At 47.7% G+C, this 26,688-nt stretch overlaps 1 protein-coding gene across 5 annotated transcripts in view; it reads right to left on the bottom strand.

Moving 5' to 3' along the window:
- LPP (LIM domain containing preferred translocation partner in lipoma) overlaps positions 1-26,688 on the bottom strand; it is a 311,393-nt gene that overhangs the window by 249,136 nt on the left and 35,569 nt on the right. The window lies entirely within an intron of this gene.

The raw sequence follows: 26,688 nt of genomic DNA, 5'->3' as shown, positions 1-26,688 counted from the left end.
ACACCGACAAGGCAGAGCGGAAACCCAACAGCCCGTCCTGTTTACAGGCAGCGCCTCCGGCCTGGCGAAACAAGCCCACGACGTCTCGCTCCGGGGAGGGAAAACCGAGCGAGAGGAGCAGGTGCCACCATAATTAAGTGCCAGCCACGTTAGACGCCCAGCAGGGGAACATAAAACTGCCACGGCCGCTCTCGTCTCCTCCAGCTCATCCCGTGCCTTCCTACAGCGGAGGCTGAGGACAGGAGGCTTACATCGCGGTCTCCGAGAAGCCGGGGGAATGTACAAGATGTGCTCTGGGTCTCGCAGCTGCCGACAACTTCCAGAGATGGCGCATGGCAGGGGTGGGTGCCCAGCCGTGTCGCATGGGACCTCCGACTTAGGTGTTCTCGTCCGACTCTGCCCTGGGCTCGTTTTTCACGCCCCGGCTAGCTCGTGCCCCTGACTGTGCCAGGAGTTGTTTTTTCACCCACCTCAAATTTTTCACAGACGCCCAGATCCCTGGTAGCGTTTGTGACATGCTTGCAACGGAGTGAGCTGGATTTGGGAGCCAGAAGAAGATGTGAACCTTCAACCTTCGGGGCTGCCCTCAAGAGCCCTCAAGGAAAATGTTTATTGAATATGGGGGAGGAATTGTGTACGCTTGACAACGTTGGTAGCCTTAAGATAAATTCAACGGGGTAAATATGTTTTGATGGATGTAATAATGGAATACTGGATAGTTTTTGTTGTTGTTTAGTTGTTTAGTCGTGTCCGACTCTTCGTGACCCCCTGGACCAGAGCACTCCAGGCACTCCTGTCTTCCACTGCCTCCCGCAGTTTGGTCAAACTCATGCTGGTATCTTCGAGAACACTGTCCCACCATCTCATCCTCTGTCATCCCCTTCTCCTTGTGCCCTCCATCTTTCCCAGCATCAGGGTCTTTTCCAGGGAGTCTTCTCCTCTCATGAGGTGGCCAAAGTCTTGGAGCCTCAGCTTCAGGATCTGTCCTTCCAGTGAGCACTCAGGGCTGATTTCCCTTCAGAATGGAGAGGTTGGATCTTCTTGCCATCCATGGGACTCTCAAGAGTCTCCTCCAGCACCAGAATTCAAAAGCATCAATTCTTCGGCGATCAGCCTTCTTTGTGGTCCAGCTCTCACTTCCATACATCACTACTGGGAAAACCAGAGCTTTTACTATACGGACCTTTGTTGGCAAGGTGACGTCTCTAATTTATGTAAAACATGCAGGGATTTATGGTATGCAAAATGAACCATGGAAAGCGAAGAAGGGAAGTCGTTGATATTTTACGGTTGTTTAAATGCATATTCAACATTGTAAAGCAGGAAATCTAATAAAAATTATATGTTTTAAACAAGGAGTCCTCAAGGATTCGAGTAAGGCAAGAGTGTGCCTAATCGGACCACAACTTTGAGCTGAATCCAAAGAGTCTCGCCAGTTCCATTTATTCCCTACACACCACCTTTGTCGCGACTCTCAGCATCTCTCTACTAGACCACGGATGTGGTCCCTTCCGTTTTACGTGGTCCCTTTCCTTTTCCTTACTAGAGACCCATTCATTCATTCATTCATTGCATTTAAATCCCTCCTTTTCTTCCAAGGAGCTCAAGGTCAGGCAAAGATGGTTCCCCCCTCCTCATTTAATCACAACAACAACCCTGAGGGGAAGGTTGGGCTGAGAGGCAGGGAGGGGCCCAAGGTCACCCCAGTGAACTTCATGGCCGAGTGGGGGATTCGAACCGAAGTCTCTCCCAGGTCCTCGTCTGATACTCTGACTGCTACACTACACTGGTTCTCTTGCAAAAACATATCTATGCTTAAAAAGAGCTCTCAGCAGCGCAGAGACACGGTTGTGGGCAAATCTCTGGGCTAAGGCCACGAGACTCCAAGCCCAAGGCCCAGAGTTCATGGCAGGTGAAGCCCCGGGTTCAAGACGCAGGACCGCTTATTTCCCTCGCAGCTTACGGGGAGCCCTGGAAATGAGTTGGGCTCGGTTTCAAGATCCTAACATGAGCCAAATCTGAAGAAACATACAGAATTGTAGAACTGGAAGGTACGCCAATGGTTTTATCCCTCTCTGTGCAACCATCCCACCTGTCCCCTCACAATCGGATCTGGCCATAACACTAACGAATTCTCAGGGGTTTTTTTTTGCATAACTTCTAACCACTACTTTCACACCCTCCATCAGTGAGACAGGAAGTTGCCCTGGGGGTGGAAGGAAAGACTGGGGGGGGGTCTCCCAACTGGTTTTGATCTTGCAGGTATATTCCTCCACCTGTCATGGATGCAATTAGTAACGCATATGTGGCAGATTTATACCGGACTGTCCACACATCATTCTGCTTTATTTATTTTTTCTGCAATGCTTCCCAACAGTTAACACATTATTGTTCCTGCAGGGAGCGCTGCTTTACGCTATAGCAGGCATGTCCAACAGGTAGGTAGTGATCTACCCATAGATCACTGGATGTCTGCAGTAGATCGCTGGTAGATCATTGGTTTCCCCCCAAAGAAGTTGAACAACTGGGGCTACCCTAAAAAACATTTTACCTCCTCCCTGAAAAAACTCAACAACTTTGACCCAAACCCCCCAAAAAGGGGTAGGTCACTGCCAGTTTTTATGAGTAGATCGCAGTCTCTTGGAAGTTTGCCACCCCTGTGCTATAGCACCACAAAAGTGGGACCGAAAACCCCTCATTTGTGCTATGGAATGTTATGGGGTTTCAGCTACGCCACGGGGGCATGCACTGGATGGAAATGAAGCCCCAAAACTTTTTGGCTGCAAATGGAAGTGAAAGTGGGATCATGTATGAGCACCCTGAAACCATCATGAGCACAAATCATCATGGATTCAAACTAAACGGGGTGCCTGTATGGAAAGAACGTGTGATGAACATTGCGTGTAGTTTGAGTCTCTCTCTGCACACTCTCCAGGGTTGCGCCCAGTGCTCCCAGTGCATCCGAACTGCCTTCTGCCTAGATTTATCTCAGCTTAAAGGTAAAGGTAAAGGGGCCCCTGACCGTTAGGTCCAGTCGCAGACGACTCTGGGGTTGCGGCGCTCATCTCGCTTTATTGGCCAAGGGAGCCGGCGTGCAGCTTCCGGGTCATGTGGCCAACACGATTAAGCCGCTTCTGGCGAACCAGAGCAGCGCACGGAAATGCCGTTTCCTTTCCCGCCGGAGCGGTACCTATTTATCTACTTGCACTTTGACGTGCTTTTGAACTGCTAGGTTGGCAGGAGCAGGGACCGAGCAACGGGAGCTCACCCCGTTGCAGGGATTCAAACCGCCGACCTTCTCATCGGCACGTCTTAGGCTCTGTTTCCTCAAATGCCAATGCCCTAGAATGTGCCGCTTTGAAGCATGCAAACAATCCATCTTTGGCAGAACGACCCACTTCCCAGCTCTCTGTAAAGAAAACCAATCCGTCCCTCTAGGTGGAGAGGTTCTCTAGGCTGGATGTGCCCTCTCAAACCATGCGCCACCCTGGCTGTTGGCTAAATGCGAGAGCAACCCAGACCTCTCCTGTGGCTCGGGGCTTCCTTGGCTCCAGAGAGACGGCCTAGAACGCTGCCCACCGACATCAGAACCAGTGAAGTGGGAATTAGGAGGGAGGGGAAGAGAGACAGCTGCTCCCCCCCCCCCCGACTGGAAGCACAAAACGTTTCTGGCAGGAGGAAAACAAGGAGCTTTGCCAGGGGAAGAAAAGTAGCAAACAGTCCAGGAGACAAATGCAGAGAGTGATAGCAACAAGCGCTCCCTCCCTCTCTCTCTCTCTCTCTCTCCTCCCTTTCACGAGCCTCTTTCTGCGGTCTCTGCCACGCACGGCCCTCTCGACGGCTTCTGTCACCGTGTGCTCTCAGCGAGATATTTTTAAATCTCTCGCCGCGGATCATAGCTGCGAGTGTATCAGCCAAAATACCTCCCACCGTGGAGAGTTATATATAGATCTGCGCACAGCCAGGGAGCGCAGATATGATGTACAACATTTGCAGGCAACGCAGGTCAGGTTGTAAGAATCTGCAGTGCAGGGGCTTCCGAGGGGGTCCCGCTGAGTTCAAACCCTGAGGCACCACTGGAAGCATCCTCCTTGGCAAAGCCCCTCAAGGGGTCAGGGAGGGAGATGCATATATCTTGTTGACAGGAGGAAGAGAGATGTCCTGTCTCTTAGACAGGAGAGGGGGCTCAGCTGCCCAAGGACGGCACCAGGGGTCAGCAAGGGTCAAGCCCCCCCCCCTCCAGCAAGAGACCATGGAGGGCCTTCTTGGGCAAGGCACCTCCAATGGCAGGAGTAAGATTGACCTGGGATTTTCTGCGTTTCCCCCTTAAATGGCTGTGCTCTTTTATCTCTGGTCGGGGACAGAGGGTGGCGCTAGGGAGGGAGATGTCGTCGCGCCACTCCTTGGTGTGTGGAGTGCCGCAGGGCGCAATCCTCTCCCCGATGCTCTTTAACATCTTTATGCGCCCCCTTGCCCAGATTGTCCAGAGCTTTGGGCTGGGCTATCACCAATATGCTGATGACACTCAGCTCTATCTGCTGATGGATGGCCACACCGACTCAGCCCCGGACACACTGACCAGATGCTTGGAAGCTGTGGCTGGATGGTTTCGTGGGAGCCGATTGAAACTAAATCCTTTGAAGACAGAGGTCCTATGGCTGGGTCGGGATGGCATGGGGATGAGGGACCAACTCCCTTCTCTTGCGGGGGCCCAATTAGTGCCATTGCCTTCCGTTAAGACTTTGGGTGTAATCCTTGACGCCTCCCTTTCCATGGAGGCGCAAGTCACAGCAACAGCCAAGGCGACATTTTTCCACCTTCGCCGCATCAAGCAGTTGGTCCCTTACCTTTCCCGCCCCGACCTGGCCACAGTGATCCATGCGACGGTCACCTCCAGGCTTGACTACTGTAATTCACTCTACGCGGGGCTGCCCTTGAAGCTGCCCCAGAAACTCCAGCAGGTGCAGAATGCTGCAGCGAGGCTCCTTACAGGGTCTCTGCCATGGGAGCATATTCACCCAGTGCTTTTCCAGCTGCACTGGCTCCCGGTGGAGTACAGGGTCAGATTTAAGGTGCTGGTTTTGACCTTTCATGGCCTAGGACCCTCGTACCTCGTACCTATGGGACCGCCTCTCCTGGTATGCCCCACGGAGGACCTTAAGGTCCATAAATAGCAACACCCTAGAGGTCCCGGGCCCTAAGGAAGTCAGATAAGCCTCAATAATAATAATAATAATATTATTATTATTATTATTATTATTATTATTATTATTATTATTATTCTAGCAGAAGGCAGACCAGCCTATGCCCGAGCCTATGCCCGAGCTACAATCCAAAAACCTTTGCTCATCCAAGACGGATACCCTCCCTAAGGATGGAAGGACCTGCCAGGTTGGGTTTTGCACCGTTCCTCGTTTCACCAGGCACCAGCTCACTTCCCATCACATTTCCACACCAGCTTGCGATTTTCTCTCTCTCAAAAGGAGAAACCCTCACAAAAATCTGCAATGTTTCAGTGTGCCTTTCTCTCAATGTGCCTGTTCCGTATGCCGTTTTGCCTGCCAGGCCCAGTTTCGCAAGCAATCGCAAAGACGCAACGCCGTTTTGTGTCTCATGTTCTACACTATATGGACATTTCTGTACACACGTTTTGCCCAGAGAAGCAAGTTGCGAAATTCAGAAGAGGTACAAATTTCAAAAGACGGTTGTGTTTCAGTTCGGTTTTCTGTTTCAAAAAGTACAATAAGTGCAAACAGAATCTAACCCTATCCCTAATCCTAGCACCAACATTTGTGACTCACCCCCTCACCCCCCCCCTTGCAGATCACCCTAAATTGCTAACTTTCCCAATGACCTTTGGACACCACCTTAAAACTGAATCTGGCTCAAGAAGCCTTTGCTGCCCCTTATCCCTCAACTGCAGCCTTCCTATAGTACTTTATCGCTCCATAACCATGAGGACTAGAATCCTAACTATGGTTGTCATTTTTAAACGAAGTCACCATTTACCACAAACCGCTGCTGTATCACCTGACTTTTGTTCCTATTCACATAGCGCTTCCCCGCACCCCCACAGGATAAATTTTAAGCCAAGTGTCTTATCAACCAAGTTATTTTATTTTTAAAGCTGTTGTGGCAGCTCAGTCTGCCCAAAAAGCAAAGAAACCTGACAGCCTTTTTTGGCACGCTCGACGCTGCTTGGGGCTGTCGGCGAGGCCTCTCAGGTAGTCGTGCGGAGAGCGCAATCCCTTCGAGCTGGATTTATTTTGAGGGAGATCAAGAGGGAGAGAGAGAAAGAGAAAGACAAACTCTCCTGTGCACTCACATCCCTTTGCTGCAAAAGAACCAAAGGCCTTGTTATCTCCATTGCAGACAGGAAAGAACTGCAGCCTATGGAGACACGCTGATGAGCAGGATCCCGGATTATTATTGCTTTTTTATTTTTGACGCATTTCCCTACGGGCTCTCCCACCCCACCTAGGAACACATGGCCTCGCTCATGCAATGGATTAACTGCCTCGTTGCGTCAGGCGAGGAGACGTTCTCTCCAGGAAACCCAAAAGAGCTTTTTGCAGGGAAGCAGACCAGTCCGGGCGGTTTTTTGAGGAAATGAGAAAATCCCGCAGAAGGAAAGGCAGCGGAGCGTGTGGGCTTCTGGGTTTTAAATAATGATGGCTTTGTGGATCGTTGCAAGGGCTTCCCTGCCTACTAGCTAGCTGTCGAGGAAGTTCAAGCAGCCAGGGCAAACGTCTCAGGGACACCCCTGACACACACACACACCCTTCTCCCCTCATTGCCACGTCGGTGGTTCTTGCAGGGGAACCCCGTCATTGAAATAAGGGCCACGGGGTGTGGGGAGGAGCCTGCTAGAGGCAGTGTGGTATAAAAAGAGGAAGAGTATCTTTTTATATGCGACGGCGGCAGCAAGAGTTCTGATCGCGGCAAAATGGAAGAGTAATGAAATCCCCTCTATACAAGATTGGATCCAAAAGCTAACACAATATGCCGAATTAGATGGCCTATCAGAAAAAATAAAGAATAAATCAAAACAGGAATTTGTTTCAAAATGGGAGGTTTTCAAAGAAAATCTGAAAAATAAATATAGTAGTTTAAATTCTGTTGCAGCATTCGAGGAACTTGAGTAATAGTTGCAAGGTATATATACGAAATTAGATATATTAAGAATAAGTTTAATTATGATAAACATGTGTATTGGCAATAAGTAATATGAACTCGAAATATGGAATAGACGGGAGGGTTGGGTCTTTAGTGTTAATCCCAATATATGTTATATTGTTTGCTAAGAAAATTATGTGTCTATAGTTATTCCTGTGTGTAATTTGGTATTTGTGTTTTTTTTCTTTTTTCTTGTTGTATCAATAAAGAATCTTTATTTTTTAAAAAGTAGAGGCAGCGTGGTATAGTGGTCACGGTTTCAGACTGTGACCAGAGAGAGCAGGGTTCAGGTCTCTACTCGGTCACACTATGACCTTGGGGCAGTCACATCCCAGCCCGGCTCACCTTCCAGGCTTGCTGGGAAGATAAATGGGAACAATGTGCATCAACACACGCTCCCTCGGAGGATGACTCAGATATAAATGAAATTAAGAACATAAGAAGGAGCCCACTCTGTAAAAGTCGCTACTTACAGAAGCTACTACTATGATATGAGATCCACTGTCCTGTCATATCATATATGGTATGTATGGTTGTTGACAGTTTTTATATTATTTTTGCTGTAAAAATGTGTGAGATTACGATATTGTATTTATTTGCATTACCTAGAGTTTGTACCACTGATGAAGCCCAGGACAGCGAAACAAGGCTAATATTCTGGAAATCCTTGTCTTAGGGTCTGTGAAAGGATTCTGTGGAACTGCAACAACCTTTCGTGTGGATAGTTGGACTCTATGAACAGACAGGTGGAATAGACACTTTCACCTTATGCATAAACTGATTAGAGCAGTGTTTCCCAACCGGTGTTCCGCGGCACACTAGTGTGCCGCCGAACATTGCCTTGTGTTCCGTGGGAGGGAGACGGGCGAGTCGGGCGGCGAGAGGCGGGGCGGCGGCGGCGAGCACACGCGGGGCGGCGAGCGAGCGAGCTCCCACATCCCATCGCCGCTCGCTTCGGCCGGCCTACTGGAGGAAGGCGCGAAAACCCGGCGGGCTTTTGGGTGGGCGCCAAGCAAGAAAGGCGGGAAGGCTCTGGTCCCTCCCCTCCCGGCGGGGCTCCCGCACGCACCTTTCTGCGCCGCCGCGTCCCGCCTGAGCAGCAACAGGAGGAGGAGGAGGGAGGCCAGCGCCGGCCGGGTCCCCCGGGGGAGCGGGCGCTCCGGGCTGCTCACCATACCCCGCGTCTCGGGCGCAGCAGCCGGCAGTCCGAATGCATCCCGAGCCGGGCTGCTCTCGCCTTGCCTCCTTCTTCGCGCCTCCTCCCGGCTCGCGCGCCGTCCCTGCGCGGATCCGTCCAGCCTCCGGCCGCCGCCGCCGCCCCCTCCTCTTCCTCTCCTTCCCCCACCCACCAACCCGCACGGCGCGCTCCCACCGCCCCCGATGGGCGCAACCACTTCCGGGTCCGCTGCAGCCGCCCCTTCCCCGCCTCCGGCAGCCGAAAGTCCCCCAGCGGAGCCCGTCTGGCCGCTCCCCCCGCTCCCTGCCCACCTCCCGGTGTTGAGGCGCCCTCTTTCGTTGCTTCGCGGGGAGGGAAAAAACTTTAACTTTTGTGCGTCCCTCCCGGCGTGACGCTGCGCGCTGACGTCACGGGGCGGGGCTTTAATGGTGGTGTGCCGCGAGATTTTTTTCCGGTAAACAGGTGTGCCGTTGCCCAAAAACGTTTGGGAAACACTGGATTAGAGAATGAACTGATCCACTGGGTCTTCTACTTTTTCCATTGAACTTTATGAGCTACTTCTGTTGAAATCTACAATTCAATACAATGAATAGTATATATTATTTTTTCAAACGTACAGCCGGTTACGTCTTGTGTGTTTATTGAATGTTTCACGTAACCAGAGGTTTGTTGTTGTTTTGAAGACCAGCGTGTCAGGAAGGATGGCTAGGCTGACGAACTGTACGCAGACATTTTTGCTTTCTGCGTGGAGTGCCACATGTGTTTTTGGTGCCGCAAAGCTTCTAAATACCAGTTGCTGGAGGCCAGAGGAGGGGAGAGAGGTCTTGTGTTCGAATCCTGCTAGCGGGTTTCCCATTAGGGCACCCCGTTGGCCACTGTGAGATCAGGGTGCTGGACTAGATGGGCCACTGGCCTGATCCGAGACGCTCTCCTGGTACTCTTACACCTCTGTTTCTGCCCTCCCATAAATAATATGTGAGCCACATTAACGACCAACCTTGCAGGGCTGTTGTATTCCTACAATTAGGGCTTTATCCTTGAGATTCTCCTGCATTGCAGTTTAAACCCACGCCTCTCTTGACCCACCCTTAGCGACAACGCTGCCACTCAGCCGTCTCTGAGATCATGAGGACCAGCACCTTGCCTTCTTGTGTGCAATAACATTCTGCGGTGTCATCTGCATATCTGAGGTTGTCAAATGGAAGGGGAAGAAATGGAGGCAGTGAGAGGTTTTACTTTCTTGGGCTCCATGATCACTGCAGATAGTGACAGCAGCCACAAAATTAAGAGACGCCTGCTTCTTGGGAGAAAAGCGGTGACAAACCTAGACAGCATCTTAAAAAGCAGAGACATCACCTTGACAACAAAGGTCCGTATAGTTAAAGCTATGGTTTTGCCAGTAGTGATGTATGGAAGTGAGAGCTGAACCATAAAGAAGGCTGATGGCCGAAGAATCAATGCTTTTGAATTCTGGTGCTGGAGGAGACTCTTGAGAGTCCCATGGACTGCAAGAAGATCAAACCTCTCCATTCTGAAGGAAATCAGCCCTGAGTGCTCACTGGAAGGACAGATCCTGAAGCTGAGGCTCCAAGACTTTGGCCACCTCAGGAGAAGAGAAGACTCCCTGGAAAAGACCCTGATGTTGGGAAAGATGGAGGGCACAAGGAGAAGGGGATGACGGAGGACGAGATGGTTGGACAGTGTTCTCGAAGCTACCAGCATGAGTTTGACCAAACTGCGGGAGGCAGTGGAAGACAGGAGTGCCTGGCGTGCTCCGGTCCAGGGGGTCACGAAGAGTCGGACACAACTAAACGACTAAACAACAACAACAACATTCTGCGGAGTGAGCCCTCTCTTGCCCTCTGCAGCAATGCAGCCCAAACAAGGTCCTGCCGACCCCTAGAGGAGGAGGCCTGCATTTCTACGAACCGCTCTTATCACACGGCAGCAATATTCTTGCTCCTTCTACCTGTCTGGGCTCCTCTCGGGCTGTAAATTTCCCAGGCCTGGAATTCTTGGCCCTCGTCTGTTTGCTAAGTGCCATATACATTTATGGGGGTCGTTTGCAGCACAGCAATAAATAAGGAAGATCGGCATTCCAGGATCGCCCTGGGCCACACCTGACCCAAAGCCCCCTTTGCTTTGAACTCGGGGTGTCTCTTTTGTTTTTGTTTTTTTAATTAGAAATTTTATTTACAACATAACCTCCCACCTCCCAATACAGAAACCCACCCCCATTAAACATGAACATAACATACAATAAGCATAACATAAAAAGGTAAAGGTAAAGGGACCCTTGACCATTAGGTCCAGTCGCAGATGGCTCTGGGGTTGCGGTGCTCATCTCGCTCTATAGGCCGAAGGAGCCGAACAACCAAATAAAATACTTCCTTTATCCTGTATCTGGCCTCCTTATTTACTTCTTATAAGCTGTTTCCCATATTTTTCGCTCTATAGGACGCACTTTTCCCCCTGCAAAAATGAAGGGGAAATGTGTGTGCGTCCTATGGTGCGAAAGTAGGCTACTTGGCTTAGCGGTGACGCGCCTGTCCTGGAAGCCGGAGGAGGAACAGAAGGGTCTCCTTCTGTTCCTTCTCCAGCTTCGCTGAAGGGCGCTGCGCCCTCTCCCTCTCTGCGCAGAGAGAGAAGGCGCAGCGCCCCTTCAGCGACGCGTCTGTCCTGGCTTCTGCCTTAGCCCTGCGCAGCCTCTTTGGGCAGGGGGAGCCTTCATCCCGCTGCCCTGAAGAGGCTTGGCGCGGTTATCCCAGAAGCCAGAACAGCCACACGGTATCCCAGAAGCCAGATCCCTCTTGCTGTTCTGGCTTCTGGGGTTCAGAATAATTTTTTCTTGTTTTCCGCCTCCCAAAACTAGGTGCGCCCTATGGTCCGGTGCGCCCTATGGTGCGAAAAATACGGTAATTATTAAGATTTTTCTAATTAAATATCCACAAAGTCACCTGCAGACACTAATCGAAACATGTCCAGGTATGTATTTTAGGGCACTCTTTTGTGAAGAATTCTCTGCATTTTCCCCATGCTTTTTGAAACTCTTATCTAGTATGATCTCACAGTGTCTCTTTTGCTACAAGGCTGAATCAAGAGGGGGGGATTTGCATGGCTACCCCAACCTCTCCTAATCTCATCTCTCCATGCAAGATTGCGATCGCCTGAGGTTTAACACAGGGGGCCTTCGGATATCACAGCCAGGAGGTTGGGGTTTACCTAACCCCTGATCCTTAACCTTCCTTGCTAAGCCACAAACCTCAGACCTCTCTAATGCGCAAAAGTTTGTGGGCTTCCAAAGTGTGTGTGTGTTCAAACACAGATCCTCACTTTCGGTATAAGTGGGTGAGCTTCACTTGGAAATCTGTTTTATTCAGCTACTTCTAGGAACACAGGGACGCGGGTGGCACTGTGGGTTAAACCACAGAGCATAGGACTTGCTGATCAGAAGGTCGGCAGTTCGAATCCCCGCAATGGGGTGAGCTCCCGTTGCTCGGTCCCTGCTCCTGCCAACCTAGCAGCTCGAAAGCAGGTCAACGTGCAAGTAGATAAATAGGTACCACTCTGGCGGGAAGGTAAATGTCATTTCCGTGCGCTGCTCTGGTTCGCCAGAAGCGGCTTAGTCCTGCTGGCCACATGACCCGGAAGCTGTATGCTGGCTCCCTCGGCCAATAAAGCGAGATGAGTGCCACAACCCCAGAGTCGGCCACGACTGGACCTAATGGTCAGGGCTCCCTTTACCTCTAGGAACACAGGGAACCAAGAACCACGGGTCCCTTTATCTCCTGGCAGCGTTTCTCTGGGATTTTAGGCAGGGAATCTTTTCCAGTTGTACCTGGAGATGTCTGGGATTGAACCAGTGTCTGAAGAGTGGGAGAGCAGGGTTCGAATCCCCACTAAGCTATAAAGCTCACTGGGTGTGAGTTTGGGTGCCAGTCACTGCGTTTCAGGCTAACCAACCTCACAGGGTTGTTGTGGGGGGGGGGTTGAATGAGGAAGGAGAAAACCATGGATGCCTCTTTCAGCTCGTTGGGATGAAAAGGTGGGTGTGAATGCAGTAAATGAAGAAATAAATAAAAACCTGGCGCCTTCTGTATTCAAAAGAGCTGCTCCAAAGCTGAGCTACGGTCCATGGCTATATATAACCTGCATTTAACAGGCTTATGAAAGTGCATTCCAGAAAAAGAGGCAGAAATATTCTTGCAAATAAGACACAGCAAATGCCACAGCGGTAAAACCAGATGATTAGCTAAAACAGGAATAAACCCGCCGTAAAAAGTGCCTTCCCAAATACAAAGGGTTTCGGAGCCCGTATGAAAGGGAGCTGTCAGATCTTCCCTGGGGAGATAATTCCAGAGTTGTGGGGCCACGACCAAGAAGGCTCTGCCAGAGGAACTTCATGCAGCTCTCCTTCTCTGAGTCAGCCCTTGAGTCCATCTAGCCCAGTGCTCTCTAAACTGGCGGCAGGGGCTCCTGGAGAATTTCCCCCCTCACCTGCATTCCTCGCAGCGAGAGCAGAAGATATGCTTTGCACTCCAACCCCCAAGACCTCCATTTAAACGGATCCGGAAGCAGGCAGTGTGCAAGTCATGTTTCTGCCTGAGCCCCTGGAAAGAGATCTGCTCCCAGTCAAGACAGTTGCAGGAGAAAATGTCTGACCATCTGTGGCTTCCGACAATCCACATCCACCTGGAAGGCTCAGGAGGAAACCCCACACAAATTTGGCACAGAGCTCCTAAAATAGTTGGGTGGCGTCTTGCATGCCTCCTTCCTGCAGCCAAGCTGGTGCCAAACACATTGCTCTGCTTTCCTCTGGACCACTTCAGCCAGGCAGAGAGGGGGTCTTTGTGGTCTGGGTAGATACACTGCCCAGGCTTGTGTCCCAGAGAGGTCATTTCAGGGCTGCGAACGGAGGGGTTTGACTTCACCCCCAAAGGCATGCTCCATTGTCTCTCGAGACAGACAGATGCCAACATTAACCTGGAAATGTGGCAGCCAGACTGGTGACTGGGAGTGGGTGCCGAGAACATATAACTCCGGCCCTGAAAGACCTGCATTGGCTCCGAGCACAAGTCAAAGTGTTGGTGTTGACCTTTAAAGCCCTAAACGGCCTCAAAGGCCCAGTATACCTGAAGGAGCGTCTCCACTCCCATCGTCCAGCCCGGGCACTGAGGTCTAGCTCCAAGGGCCTTCTGGCGGCTCCCTCATTGCGAGAAGTGAGGTTACAGGGAACCAGGCAGAGGGCCTTCTCGGTGGTGGCACCCGCCCTATGGAACGCCCTCCCATCAGATATCAAGGAAATAAACAACTATCTGACTTTTAGAAGACATCTGAAGGCAGTCCTGTTTAGGGAGGTTTTTAATTTTTGAGCTGCCCAGAGTGGCTGGGGAAACCCAGCCAGATGAGCGGGGTATAAATAAATTATCATTATTATTATTATTATTATTATTATTATTGAAATAAGAATGACTGGATCAGGCGCTTCTGAATGCCAAGCATATTTCTCAAGATCTCCTAATGTTCCTCACTCCTTCCACGTCCCAAGAGAATTCCAGGCAACTTCATGGGGGAGGGAGAATCTCACTATGCCACCTGCCCTCCAAAATGTTTAAAGGAAAAATGCACCCCCGAAGTGTGCAACAGAAGCATTGCTGCACCGTTCTGCTTTGAAAGTACCAGCTGCGAATTCAATGTTGCCAACGACAATTCCTGGTTTCTGCAATTGGGGGCAGCAAGATGCAATTGCCTCTCCACCTAATTCACAACACACAAAACGAATCACAGCTACCCTTTGAAATCTCTGCAATTCTCCGAATTTTGCAACACAACCCACTAACAAAAATTGACATGTATTGGGAGTAAGCGTGCATTTAAAAAAATACACTTATTCAAAGGGGTGGGAACATACATAAGTGCATTCTATTGGGGGGAAATGTTTTGCAAAAAATGTTTATATTGGGCAAAATTGCATGCGAAATGTGTTTGTTAGGAGAAAATTGCAGAAGAGATTCCATGAGGATTATTTTTTTAAAAAACGGGCGGGGGAGGGATGCAGATTGCTGTGGAAATGTGGAGAGCTGAATTTAAGACTGGGCGAAAACACAAACAGAGGCAAACTGAAATGGAGTGATTTATGCCTCCCTCTTCCCTCTACCTGAAGCATTTGTGAGTGCATCTTGCAGGAGAGGAGCAATGATAAAAGTGGCCATTGTCTAGCTAATGCGACAATACAGGGAGCCTGGGAGCACTTTTCGCCCGATAATATGAAGGAGATTAAAGACCACAGAACTCCAGGAGCAGAAAAGCCATTCTTGCTGTCCTCACATCCACAATTAGGAGGAGGAGGTAATTGCGGCCACCACTGATTATCGCGGCACTAGAACTCGGCGCCGGGCATTTATAGGAAAGATCCGTCAACCAGGAAAAGCGTCACACTGATTGTACACACATGCACTTCTTGGGGGCTGACAGCACTTGAGGTTCATCACGCTGCCATTAATCCCCATTCCCTCTTTTTTCACAATGTTCGGGCTGCAAGTGCCCTTTGTATTGTAGGCAAAATGGTTATCAACCTACGGACAAGTCAACAGGCTTGGGGGCAGGGGAGCCACCCCAAAAATGCATATTTGTACAAGATTTTTTTAGGCAGATTGGGAAAACATGGCCCAGCAGAAAGCAGATTAGTTGGATGCAATTCTAGGGTGAATATTTTGAATAGTTTCTTTTATGTAACTGAGAGAGAAAATCAAAAGTCCTCTTGTTTTTATTTTTTCCTCTTTTCTTTTTTTTCTTCTTTTCATTTTTGTTTTCCTTTGGTGTTTTCTCTTATTCTCTCTGTTTTTGTTTTGGTTTAGATTCGATTATTATGGAAAAGCTTTAATAAAATCTTATTTTTAAAAAAGACATTTTTAAAGGAAAAATATTAAGGGAATTTAAAAAAAAATTAACCCCCCCCCCTAAAAAAAATGCAGGGACCAGGATAGGGAGGGATTGCTGGCCACAGCAAGTGAATTTGTGGACCCCATTAGAAGCAAGTGGGAAACAAGTTGGGCAAAATAATGACTCGCACAAAAATCAGACAAATAAAACTGCTCAGTTTGAAATGCACATACAACCTGAAAAATTCAGCTTTCATTTGTATTGCCTGGGATGAGATTTGGTTTTTTGCTGCACAAGACCCACAAGTCTTGATGCTAAGACTGACAAGAGATAATAGAATCATAGCACAGTCAGGTTGGAAGGGACCCTGAGGGTCATCTAGTCCAACCCCCTGACTTGCAGGAGTCTTTTTGCCCAACATGGGGCTCCAACCCACGACCCTGAGGTTCAGAGTCTATCCATGCTCTACCCACTGAGCTATCCTGCAGGCTCGGGTGCTATGCTCTCCACCCCCTAAGCAGACCCCAGAGAGGCAACAGATAAAAGATGGGATTGGCTTTGTTATTCTTCTGGTACACATGAAGCCCGCTCAAAAATAAAAAGCGTCAGGGCCTCCATCTGCGCAGAAACTCAACACACCCAGGCAAAGAGGCATCCAATCTTCAGATGTGAAATGAACTCCTTGGAAAACGCCACTCTGATTCAACAGCTGGACCGAACTGCAGTAACTGTGCATTAAAAGGTTTCGCTAGAGGACCTCTTCCAGTTCCTTACCAGCACTTGTGGTCTGATGGTCTCACATTTCCAGATTTAGGTTTGATGAGGCCCTAAGCTACTGAAGGTCATGGGGCCCTTTGTATGTCCAGCTGTCCTTTGTCAACAACAAATTGTCGCTGTTTTTTTGTGTTGAATATGTGCTATATGGTACCGTATTTTTCGCTCTATAACACGCACCAGACCATAACACGCACGTAGTTTTTAGAGGAGGAAAACAAGAAAAAAAATATTCTAAACGAAATAGTGGATATACAGTGGTGCCTCGCAAGACGAAATTAATTCGTTCCGCAAGTTTTTTCGTCTTGCGGTTTTTTCGTCTTGCGAAGCACAGTGTCGGAAAAGTTTTGGAAAAGCTTCAAAAATCACCAAAAACCTCAAAAAAGGCTACCACACTGCGTTCTATGCGTTGCTCCTCGAAGTCAAGTCGCAACTGTATTAACGGTGTTAAGAAAAAGGAAACAAACTTGCAAGACGTTTTCGTCTTGCGAAGCAAGCCCATAGGGAAATTTGTCTTGCGAAGCAGCTCAAAAACCGCAAAACCCTTTCGTCTAGCGAGTTTTTCGTCTTGCGAGGCATTTGTCTTGCGGGGCACCACTGTATGATTTTTGTGGTTCATGCTGTGGCCACAGACATGTGATCTGACAGTGAGTTTGGAGTAGCCCAGTGCAAAAATCCTGAGGATCCATGTGGATCCATGCTTTGTAACCACGGAGGAGGGAAGGAAGGGGAACTATGGATCCTCTGCTCACGACTGCAGATCCCCCCCGCCACCCACAGGCATTTGCTCCATAACACGCACAGACATTTCCCCTTACTTTCTAGGAGGAAAAAAGTGAGTGTTATGGTGCAAAAATACGGTAATTGATGGACCTAATAGGTATCTCAAGCCATTTGCACATGTTGCCATGTGACCAGTCCATGCAAAATATAGGCACCCTATATATAGAAATGAGCAAAGAAGTGATATTTGAAGGAGTAAGCAAGCAGGTGGGGCCCATGACTTACATCATTGGAGCCTATGCAACACAAAACACTGTTGCTGGATGTAGGTTTTATTTTATTTGTTTTTTACCTTATATTTTGGAAATGTACACCCAGTTTGTTTTTCCTTCAAAAAATTTTGGGGTCCCCAAGAGAATGGAGCCCTAAGCTAGAGCTTGTTTAGCTTATACGTAAGTCCGGCGTGAAGGTGTGTGCATGAGGTCTTTGCAAGGATTTGGACCGTGAGTGTGTGTTCTGTTTTGGAAAAACACGAGAGAAAGAGAAAGAGAGAAAGGGAAAGAGAGAGACTTGTCCCATCACCGATGGGACAAACACTCAATGCCAGACAATCCAAGTGCCCCTATTTTCCAGGGACAGTTGCAGACTTTACAGAAGGCATCCCGGTTTCTGATTTGATCCCAGAATGTCCCGCTTTTCATAGAATCATAGAATCCTAGAGTTGGAAGAGACCACAAGGGCCATCGAGTCCAACCCCCTGCCAAGCAGGAAACACCATCAGAGCACTCCTGACATATGGTTGTCAAGCCTCTGCTTAAAGACCTCCAAGATAGGAGACTCCACCACACTCCTTGGCAGCAAATTCCACTGTCGAACAGCTCTTACTGTCAGGAAGTTCTTCCTAATGTTTAGGTGGAATCTTCTTTCTTGTAGTTTGGATCCATTGCTCCGTGTCCACTTCTCTGGAGCAGCAGAAAACAACCTTTCTCCCTCCTCTATGTGACATCCTGTTATATATTTGAACATGGCTATCATATCACCCCTTAACCTCCTCTTCTCCAGGCTAAACATGCCCAGCTCCCTTAGCCGTTCCTCATAAGGCATCGTTTCCAGGCCTTTGACCATTTAGGACGTCCCTATTTTCATTAGAGAAATGTTAGAGGGCATGGAATTATGTGACCCCTCCCCCCCCCAGTCAAGAAAATAAGGAACTATACAACCTTTCAAAGACATCTGAAGGCAGCCCTGCTTTTTAATCTTTAATGATTTATTATGTTTTTATGCATGCTGGAAGCCGCCCAGACTGGCTGAGGCAACCGAGTCAGGAGGGAGGGGTATAAATATTATCAATTATTTCTCTTAATTCTTTGGGCTGGCGGCTCAAAGTGAGCGGCTGGACAATTCCCTGCCCCTGGGGGGGGGGCAGAACACAACCAAAAATAATGGCTACCAAAGCCAGTCAAAGGTGGTTGGTACCCCCGCTTCTGAATCCCAGTCTTGCCCTCTGCTGCCCAGTTTACGGGCAAATCAGGAGTCTGCTTCTTGCAGCAAAGCTGGGGGCAGCCCAGGTTTAGGAAAGTTTATCTTCCTCAAAGCAAGAAGAAATTCCGACGAAAGAAGAATGGCAAATGAAATTAATGGACTATGCAGAATTGGACAAAATGACAGGAAGGATTCGAAACCTGCGAGGCCAGAGATTTACAGAAGACTGGAAGAAGTATATGAACTATTTGAAGAGCAATTGTAACCAACAAATTATGCTAGTAGGACTACAAGAAGTTTTGCAAGGAGAAATATACGAAGTGTTACAAAGTAGATAAAGATAGAGATATTGGTTATTAGTTTGAAATGTAATAGGGAAAGTAAGAAATGCATGCTAAGAGATTAGATTGGAAAATTTTCAGAGAGGACTGATGGAAGTCAAAAAATCGAATAAGATGTGAAAGTTTAATTACTGTTGAAAATGGTATGTTAAAAAACTAATAAAAAATTATAGAAAAAAAATAGAAAAGTTTATCTTCCTTTGCCCGCAAAATAGTTGCTTGTGGCAGGGATGAGGCAACTAAAGGAAGATAAATGGGACCGCTGTCAAGGCAAAAATCGAGCAATCATTCTGCTACACAGGTTAATTGCAATTTTGCTTTCGTTTCTAAAGGGCAGCAGCGGCAAAGGGACTCCTACTCAAAGAAGGAGAGGCGGGGATTTACCAATCTGCCTTACTATGAATCACCACGCAATGCAAAGTACGGCCATCTCACCCTAGATCTGAAAAAAGGGAAATCTCAAGATCTTCGCATTTCCACCACGCACGTTTACGTTACTAGGCCTCAGGGTGGCAGAAAATCACCTGAAAACACACCAAGGCAGCAAAGAGTCCTGTATTATCTACATAAGAACATTAGAACGTTAAAAGTGTCTTCTGGATCAGGCCAATAGCCCATCTAGGCCAGCATCCTGTTCCCACAGTTGCCTGTGGGATTCCACCACAGCAGCCCCTCTCCCCTTCCGTGGTTTCCAGCAATGCAGAAGCACGGCTGCCTCCAGCTGTGGCGGCAGAGCAAAGCCATTTTGGCCAGTAGCCATCGGTAGCCCTCTCTTCCTCCAGGAATTTGTCTAATCCACTCTCAGAGCTGTTCAGGTTGGTGGCCACCATCACCTCCTGTGGCAGGGAGTTCCACAGTTGAACTATGAGATGAGATGCAAACATACTTACTTACGAAGATTCACTCACTGTAGCACGAATCCGCCTCTTATAGAAAATGGGGGTGGGGCGGGAAATACGCAGCTCTCCTAAATCATTGCCAAGCACCAGATCCCTAATAATCCACAGGATTCTGATAGATTACTTTCAACAGCACTCGGCCATCCATGGCTCCATTAACAAACCACTGACCATCCACATGCGGGGCTGCCCTTGAAGCTGACCCAGAAACTCCAGCGGGTGCAGAATGCTGCAGCGAGACTCCTTATGGGGTCCTCGCTGTGGGATCACATTCATCCAGTGCTTTACCAACTGCACTGGTTCCCGGTGGAGTACAGGGTCAGGTTTAAAGTGTTGGTTTTGACCTTTAAAGCCCTATGCGGCCAAGGACCCTCATACCTACGGGACCGCCTCTCCTGGTATGCCCCGCGGAGGACCTTGAGGTCCACAAATGACAACATTTTGGAGGTCCCAAGTCACAAGGTGGTTAGATTGGTCTCAACTAGGGCCAGGGCCTTTTCAGTACTGGCCCCGACTTGTTGGAATGCTCTGTCACAAGAGACTAGGGCCCTGAGGGACTTGACATCTTTCCGCAGGGCCTGCAAGATGGAGCTGTTCCGCCTGGCCTTCGGCTTGGACTCAATCTGACCCTTATGTCTTCCCTCCCCTTATGGTTTTGATTTATCAGCTACTTTAAAATGAGACTGCATTTTCAATTGCATTTTAACCTGTATTTTAAATTGGGTCCCCCCCCCCATTATGTTTTTATTGTAATTTTACTGGTGTTAGCCACCCTGAGCCCATCTCTGGTTGGGGAGAGCGGGGGTATAAATAATTTATTATTATTATTATTATTATTATTATTATTATTATTATTATGCACCGTAAACCTCATTAGACAGCATCCGACACGCAGCATAATTCACTTTTACGATGCAGTCCTGGCATTCTTCTCCTCCTTGAACATTATTTTTTTAAAAGCTGTACAGTCTGCCTAAAGAAGGTATCTGTCCAGTGCATCAAAATCAGAGACGCATCCTTAGAGATGGGCCTGTCTCAGACCCCAAACAAATGCCGCCCTTTTGATGTCTAACTTTCATCAAAACCCCTGCGAGGCTTCCCCCAAAAAGAGGCTCCTCCACACTCACCCCATCATTTAGCTGCAGGGAATTTTTTTAAAAAACAACAACAGCCATTCCAATTCCAGTCTTGTCAACTTTGCCTACTTCGTAGAGAGAATTGCTTCACCTGAAAAAGGACACCCAGTAGCCAATGAACACTTGAATTCACCTCTTCCACCTGTGCTTTTCCATACAGAAATGTGTGGAACTTCCTAAGCTGGGAGAACCTTTTGAATGCATTTTATTTCATCGGACAGTTTACATACTGTGCATATTACAACAAAACTCTCCGCAGTTTGCATAAAGCGTGTTCTCCTTCATGGAGAGCACGTGTTGCGGTGGGGACCGACAAGACACTCCAAAGGCCACTACACAAGCACATCAGTGACCAGCAGGCCTACCTGTCTATGGTGGAATTGAGAAACAGGGAAAATAATTTAAGATTACGCTCTATCCCAGAGATTGAAAAAGAAGATTTGATTGGTTTCTTGACAGCAGAATTCTCCAAATTTTGGGGAATAAAGGAAGACGAAGACTTTAAAATAACAACGGCATTTAGACTGGGAAGTGTTACCAGAAAGGACAGACCTAGAGACTGCCTGATCATCCTAAAGACTAAACAGGAGAGAGACAAAATACTTGACCTTCATTTTAACAAATCACTGGAGATCCAGGACAGAAGAGCGGAAATTTATAAGGACATACCAAAACAGCTACTGGATCTCAGAGCTAACTATACTGACCTAGCAAGACTTTTGAGAGGCAACGGAATACCTTACAGGTGGGAGTTCCCACAAGGCCTATCATTTAAATACAAAGGAAAGAAAGTTAGAATTAAGTCTAAAGAGGACAACCAGAAGTTCCTGCACGACAACGGAGAAGATCTTCAGAAGGGAACAGCAGTCCCTTGGCCTCTGCCACAGCCTGGATTGGAACCAACACCATCTCCTCCCTCGGATTCGGACAAAAAGGAGGACACCCCATAAAGAGCAACAACAGATCGATACAGGATGTCTCTGCAGCTGTACAGCTGGAACATTAATGGTGTAAATTCCCCGGAAAAACGAAAAAAGATCTTTCATATTTTGAAAAAAGAAAATTTGGATATAATTTGCTTGCAAGAAACCCACGTGACTAGGCTCCATAGGAAGGTATTAATCAACAAAAGACTAGGCCAAGAATTTATTTCATCAGACAAAGTAAAAAAGAGAGGCCTGGTGATCTACGCCAAGGAGAACCTAGCACCGAAATTTTTGTTTAAAGATGAGCAAGGGAGAATCTTGGCAATTGAAATACAATCTCAAGGAGAAAAAGTTTTGATAGTAGGAATCTACGCACCAAATGAAGGGAAAGCAGAATTTTACAAGAAGCTACATGAGACACTACTGGACTATCTGGACTATTCAAACATCATTATGATGGGAGACATGAATGGGGTGGTCTCCACTTTGATGGATAAGTCACAAAACCAAATAACTAAAGACGGCAGACTACCGAAAACCTTTTTTGAACTGACAGACAATGTGGATTTGATTGACATTTGGCGGGCAAGGAACCCCCTAGGTAGAGAGGGAACTTTCTTTTCTGAGGCCCACTCATCATGGACGAGAATCGACCAAATTTGGACAACTAGAGGGCTGGCAACGAAGACTACAAGAGTGGAAATCTGCCCAAAGACTTGCTCCGACCACAACGCCCTGAAAATGGAATTGAGACTTACTCCAGCCGGTTCCTTTAGATGGAAAATGAATGACACCCTCTTTAGAGATCAAGAGATTGTAAAGAAGGCCCAAAAAACTTTAAAGGACTATTTTGAAATCAACTTGAATACTTCAGTGGAAAAAAGAACAATCTGGGACGCTAGTAAAGCTGTAATGAGGGGGTTTCTGATACAACAAAATACTATCAAGAAGAAACTCTGGAATGGGAAGAAGGATAAAATCTTAGAGAAGATAAGTGATGGAGAGAAAAGGTTAAGATCTAAACCAAAATCTAAAGAGATCTTGCGAGAAATTAAATTCCATCAGGCACAATATTTGAAATTGATAAACCAAGAAGTGGAATGGAAAATTAAACAAATGAGACAAAGATCTTTTGAGTCAGCAAATAAATGTGGGAAACTGCTGGCATGGCAGTTGAAGAAAAGACAGAAATTAAATTATGTTACCAATCTAGAGGTGGAAGGGAAAAATATTCAGAAACCAGGTGAAATTAGAAAGTGTTTCCAGAAATACTTCAAAAAGTTGTATACACAAGGGCCTGAGGATGTGTCTGAGATTGAACAATTTTTGAAACTCAATGGCTTACCAGAATTGTCTCAGGAGAAGAGATCAATTTTGGATTGTAAAATAACACAACAGGAAATTGAGGATGCCATTCAGAATTTGCAGCTGGGCAAATCCCCAGGCCCAGATGGACTTACCTCCAAATATTATAAGATATTAAAAGACTACTTGACTTTACCATTAATGGAGGTTTGTAACCAGATTATGGGGGGAGGAAGGGCACCGGAAACGTGGAAAGAAGCTTTCATCACACTGATACCCAAAGTGGAAACTGAAAAGACTCAACTTAGGAACTACCGTCCCATCTCACTCCTAAATGTGGATTACAAAATATTTGCAGACATTTTGGCAAGTAGATTGAAAAAGGTTTTAAATGAAGTAATTCATAAGGACCAAGCAGGCTTTCTTCCTGGCAGGCATTTGTTTGATAATACTCGGAATATTATCGATATTCTGGAACTTTTACAAACAAATATTAACACTAAAGCAGTGCTAATCTTTATTGATGCCGAGAAGGCCTTTGACAATATTTCTTGGAAATTTATGAAGAAAAACTTGGAAGGGATGGGAGTGGGACGAGGGTTTGAAAATGGTATAGAAGCAATTTATTCAGAACAAAAAGCTAAGTTGATAGTGAACAATGTGGTGACAGAGGAGTTCCATATTCAAAAAGGAACACGTCAGGGGTGCCCCCTATCCCCCCTATTATTCATATCAGTCCTGGAGGTTTTGCTGAATATGATTAGGAGGGACCGGCAAATACAGGGGATCACGGTCGGAGTGAAACAATATAAACTGAAAGCATTTGCAGATGACTTAGTAATAACATTACAGGAGCCAGAATCTAGTACAAAAAGAGTTCTGGAACTGATACAAGAATTTGGTCGGGTGGCAGGATTTAAGTTGAACAAACAAAAGACTAAAGTTTTGGGGAAAAACTTAACGCCCTTAGAAATAGAGGGGTTCCAGAAGGAAACAGAGTTAGTTGTGGTTAAGAAGGTGAAATACCTGGGGGTAAACTTGACGCCTAAAAACTTGAACTTGTTTAAGGACAACTATGAGAAATGTTGGTCAGAAGTTAAGAAAGATTTGGAAACATGGTCGAGACTGAAACTTTCCTTGCTGGGCCGAATTGCTGCTGTTAAGATGAATGTTTTGCCAGAATGTCTGCTTTATATACATTATTTACACAATGGGCCCCACGTGATTGGCTAATTCCAGGATTCGCCTGTAGGCCAATCAGGTCACTGATTGACTTCCACTTGGAGCTGGATTGGGTGGCTCCAGTGGACCAATCAGACTGCTGCATTCTGGAGCCTATCGTTCTAGGACCAATCAGACTGCTGCATTCTGAATCCTATCATTCTAGGACCAATCAGACTGCTGCATTCTGAATCCTATCATTCTAGGACCAATCGGACTGCTGCATTCTGAATCCTATTGTTCTAGGACCAATCAGACTGCTGCATTCTGAATCCTATTGTTCTAGGACCAATCAGACTGCTGCATTCTGAATCCTATTGTTCTAGGACCAATCATACTGCTGCATTTTGAATCCTATTCAACTTAGTACACAACACCTCTCCACCTCCCAGAACTGGCATAAGGACATACAGACCATCTGCTGAATAAGGCCAATGAGCCATCAAGTCCATTGTCCTGTTCTTGTTGGAATCAACTAGATGCCACAGTGGGAAACGAGCAAGTGGGATCCCAGCACGAGAGCAACTTTCCCTTCCTGTGGCTTCCAGAAACTGGGATTTGCATCAGGGGTACTTGGCCTTATAAGAGTTTATTTCAAAGTGGCAGAAACGTGGGGTTTTTTTGTTGCTTTTTTTTCCATGTTCAGAACGTTTTGCATCCCGCCCTCCCAAGTCCAGCAAACGTGACCCAGAAAGGGGTTTATCAAAGCAAAGAACGAAACAACGCAAACAGCGAACCAGAGCAGCGCACGGAAACGCCGTTTACCTTCCCGCCGGAGTGGTACCTATTTATCTACTTGCACTTTGACATGCTTTTGAACTGCTAGGTTGGCAGGAGCAGGGACCGAGCAATGGGAGCTCACCCTGTCGCGGGGATTCGAACCGCCGACCTTCTGATCGGCAAGTCCTAGGCTCTGTGGTTTAACCCACAGCGCCACCCGCGTCCCAGACTCTCGTGGTCCCTTCCAGCAATTCTGTGAGTCTATGAAAATAAACACACCAAGGGGACAGAACTAAAAGGAAGAGCAAAGTTTTATCCTCCTACCTGGGGATGCCAGGAACTGAACCCGGGACTTTGGCTGGGCAGTGGGGTGGGGGGGTTAATCACTCCAACTGGGGCAAAAGGCAGGGGGCAAATGAAAGTCTGCTCTGGGCTAGGTTCTGAGGCAGTATGGTGTAATGGTTAGAGTGCCAGACTAGGACCTGGGGGAGATGAGGGTTCAAATCTCCACTCGGCCATGAGACTGACTGAGCTGACCTTGGGGGCCATCCGCTTAGCCCACCTCACAGGGTTGTTGTGTGGATCAGCTGAAGAACAAGGAGACCACGTACGCTACCTTGAGCTCCTTGGGAGGAGAGGGCGAGGTATAAATGCTATCAGTCATAACAATAATAAAAACAAGGTGCCAATTCGAAGCTGGCCTAGTCATCGGGCCCGAATTGGGCCTGCTTGAGAGCAGTACATGTGAAAAGGATCTAGGAGTCTTGGTTGACCACAAACTTGACATGAGCCAACAGTGTGACGCGGCAGCTAAAAAAGCCAATGCAATTCTGGGCTGCATCAATAGGAGTATAGCATCTAGATCAAGGGAAGTAATAGTGCCACTGTATTCTGCTCTGGTCAGACCTCACCTGGAGTACTGTGTCCAGTTCTGGGCACCACAGTTCAAGAAGGACACTGACAAACTGGAACGTGTCCAGAGGAGGGCAACCAAAATGGTCAAAGGCCTGGAAACGATGCCTTATGAGGAACGGCTAAGGGAGCTGGGCATGTTTAGCCTGGAGAAGAGGAGGTTAAGGGGTGATATGATAGCCATGTTCAAATATATAAAAGGATGTCACATAGAGGAGGGAGAAAAGTTGTTTTCTGCTGCTCCAGAGAAGCGGACACGGAGCAATGGATCCAAACTACAAGAAAGAAGATTCCACCTAAACCTTAGGAAGAACTTCCTGACAGTAAGAGCTGTTGGACAGTGGAATTTGCTGCCAAGGAGTGTGGTGGAGTCTCCTCCTTTGGAGGTCTTTAAGCAGAGGCTTGACAACCATATGTCAGGAGTGCTCTGATGGTGTTTCCTGCTTGGCAGGGGGTTGGACTCGATGGCCCTTGTGGTCTCTTCCAACTCTATGATTCTATGCTGAAGTGACAGAATTGGGGGCAACTCACGACCCAGTGGATCCTGAGCAGTTCAGCTCCTCCCCTGTAACGCCCATTTCACAGAAATTCAACCCGGACAAAGCAGGGAGCTGGGCACTGGCAGAGAAATGCCACCCCTCCATGGGCAGATAGATGCCAGTGTAGCTGTTCTAGGCTGGGGGGAATCAGACCTCCCCCCCTTCCAACACACACACGCACACACAACCCAGATCAGAGGTTTGGCAAGCACCCTAAAATCTTAAGGACACTGGTTCAGATCAAGAGGACCACCTGGAACAGTCCTTCCCAACCTGGTGTCCTCTGGGTATTCCACCCCCCCAAAAAAAAAACCACATTCCCCTTCTGCAACAAAAGAGCCCCTCTCTTGCACAATTCCGCCTTCTAAGCTACCGAATCCTGCAACTGTCACATTCATGTGACAGTGAGTTCCACAGGGGAACAATGCGCTATGGGAACTTTCTCCCACATGCCCTGAATCTGTGGCCAGCGTCA

The sequence above is a fragment of the Podarcis liolepis genome (genome assembly GCF_965112155.1).
Source record: "Podarcis liolepis genome assembly, chromosome: 5".
In the NCBI taxonomy this organism is placed as follows: Eukaryota; Metazoa; Chordata; class Lepidosauria; order Squamata; family Lacertidae; genus Podarcis; species Podarcis liolepis.
This window is presented reverse-complemented; position numbering and strand designations above follow the sequence as displayed.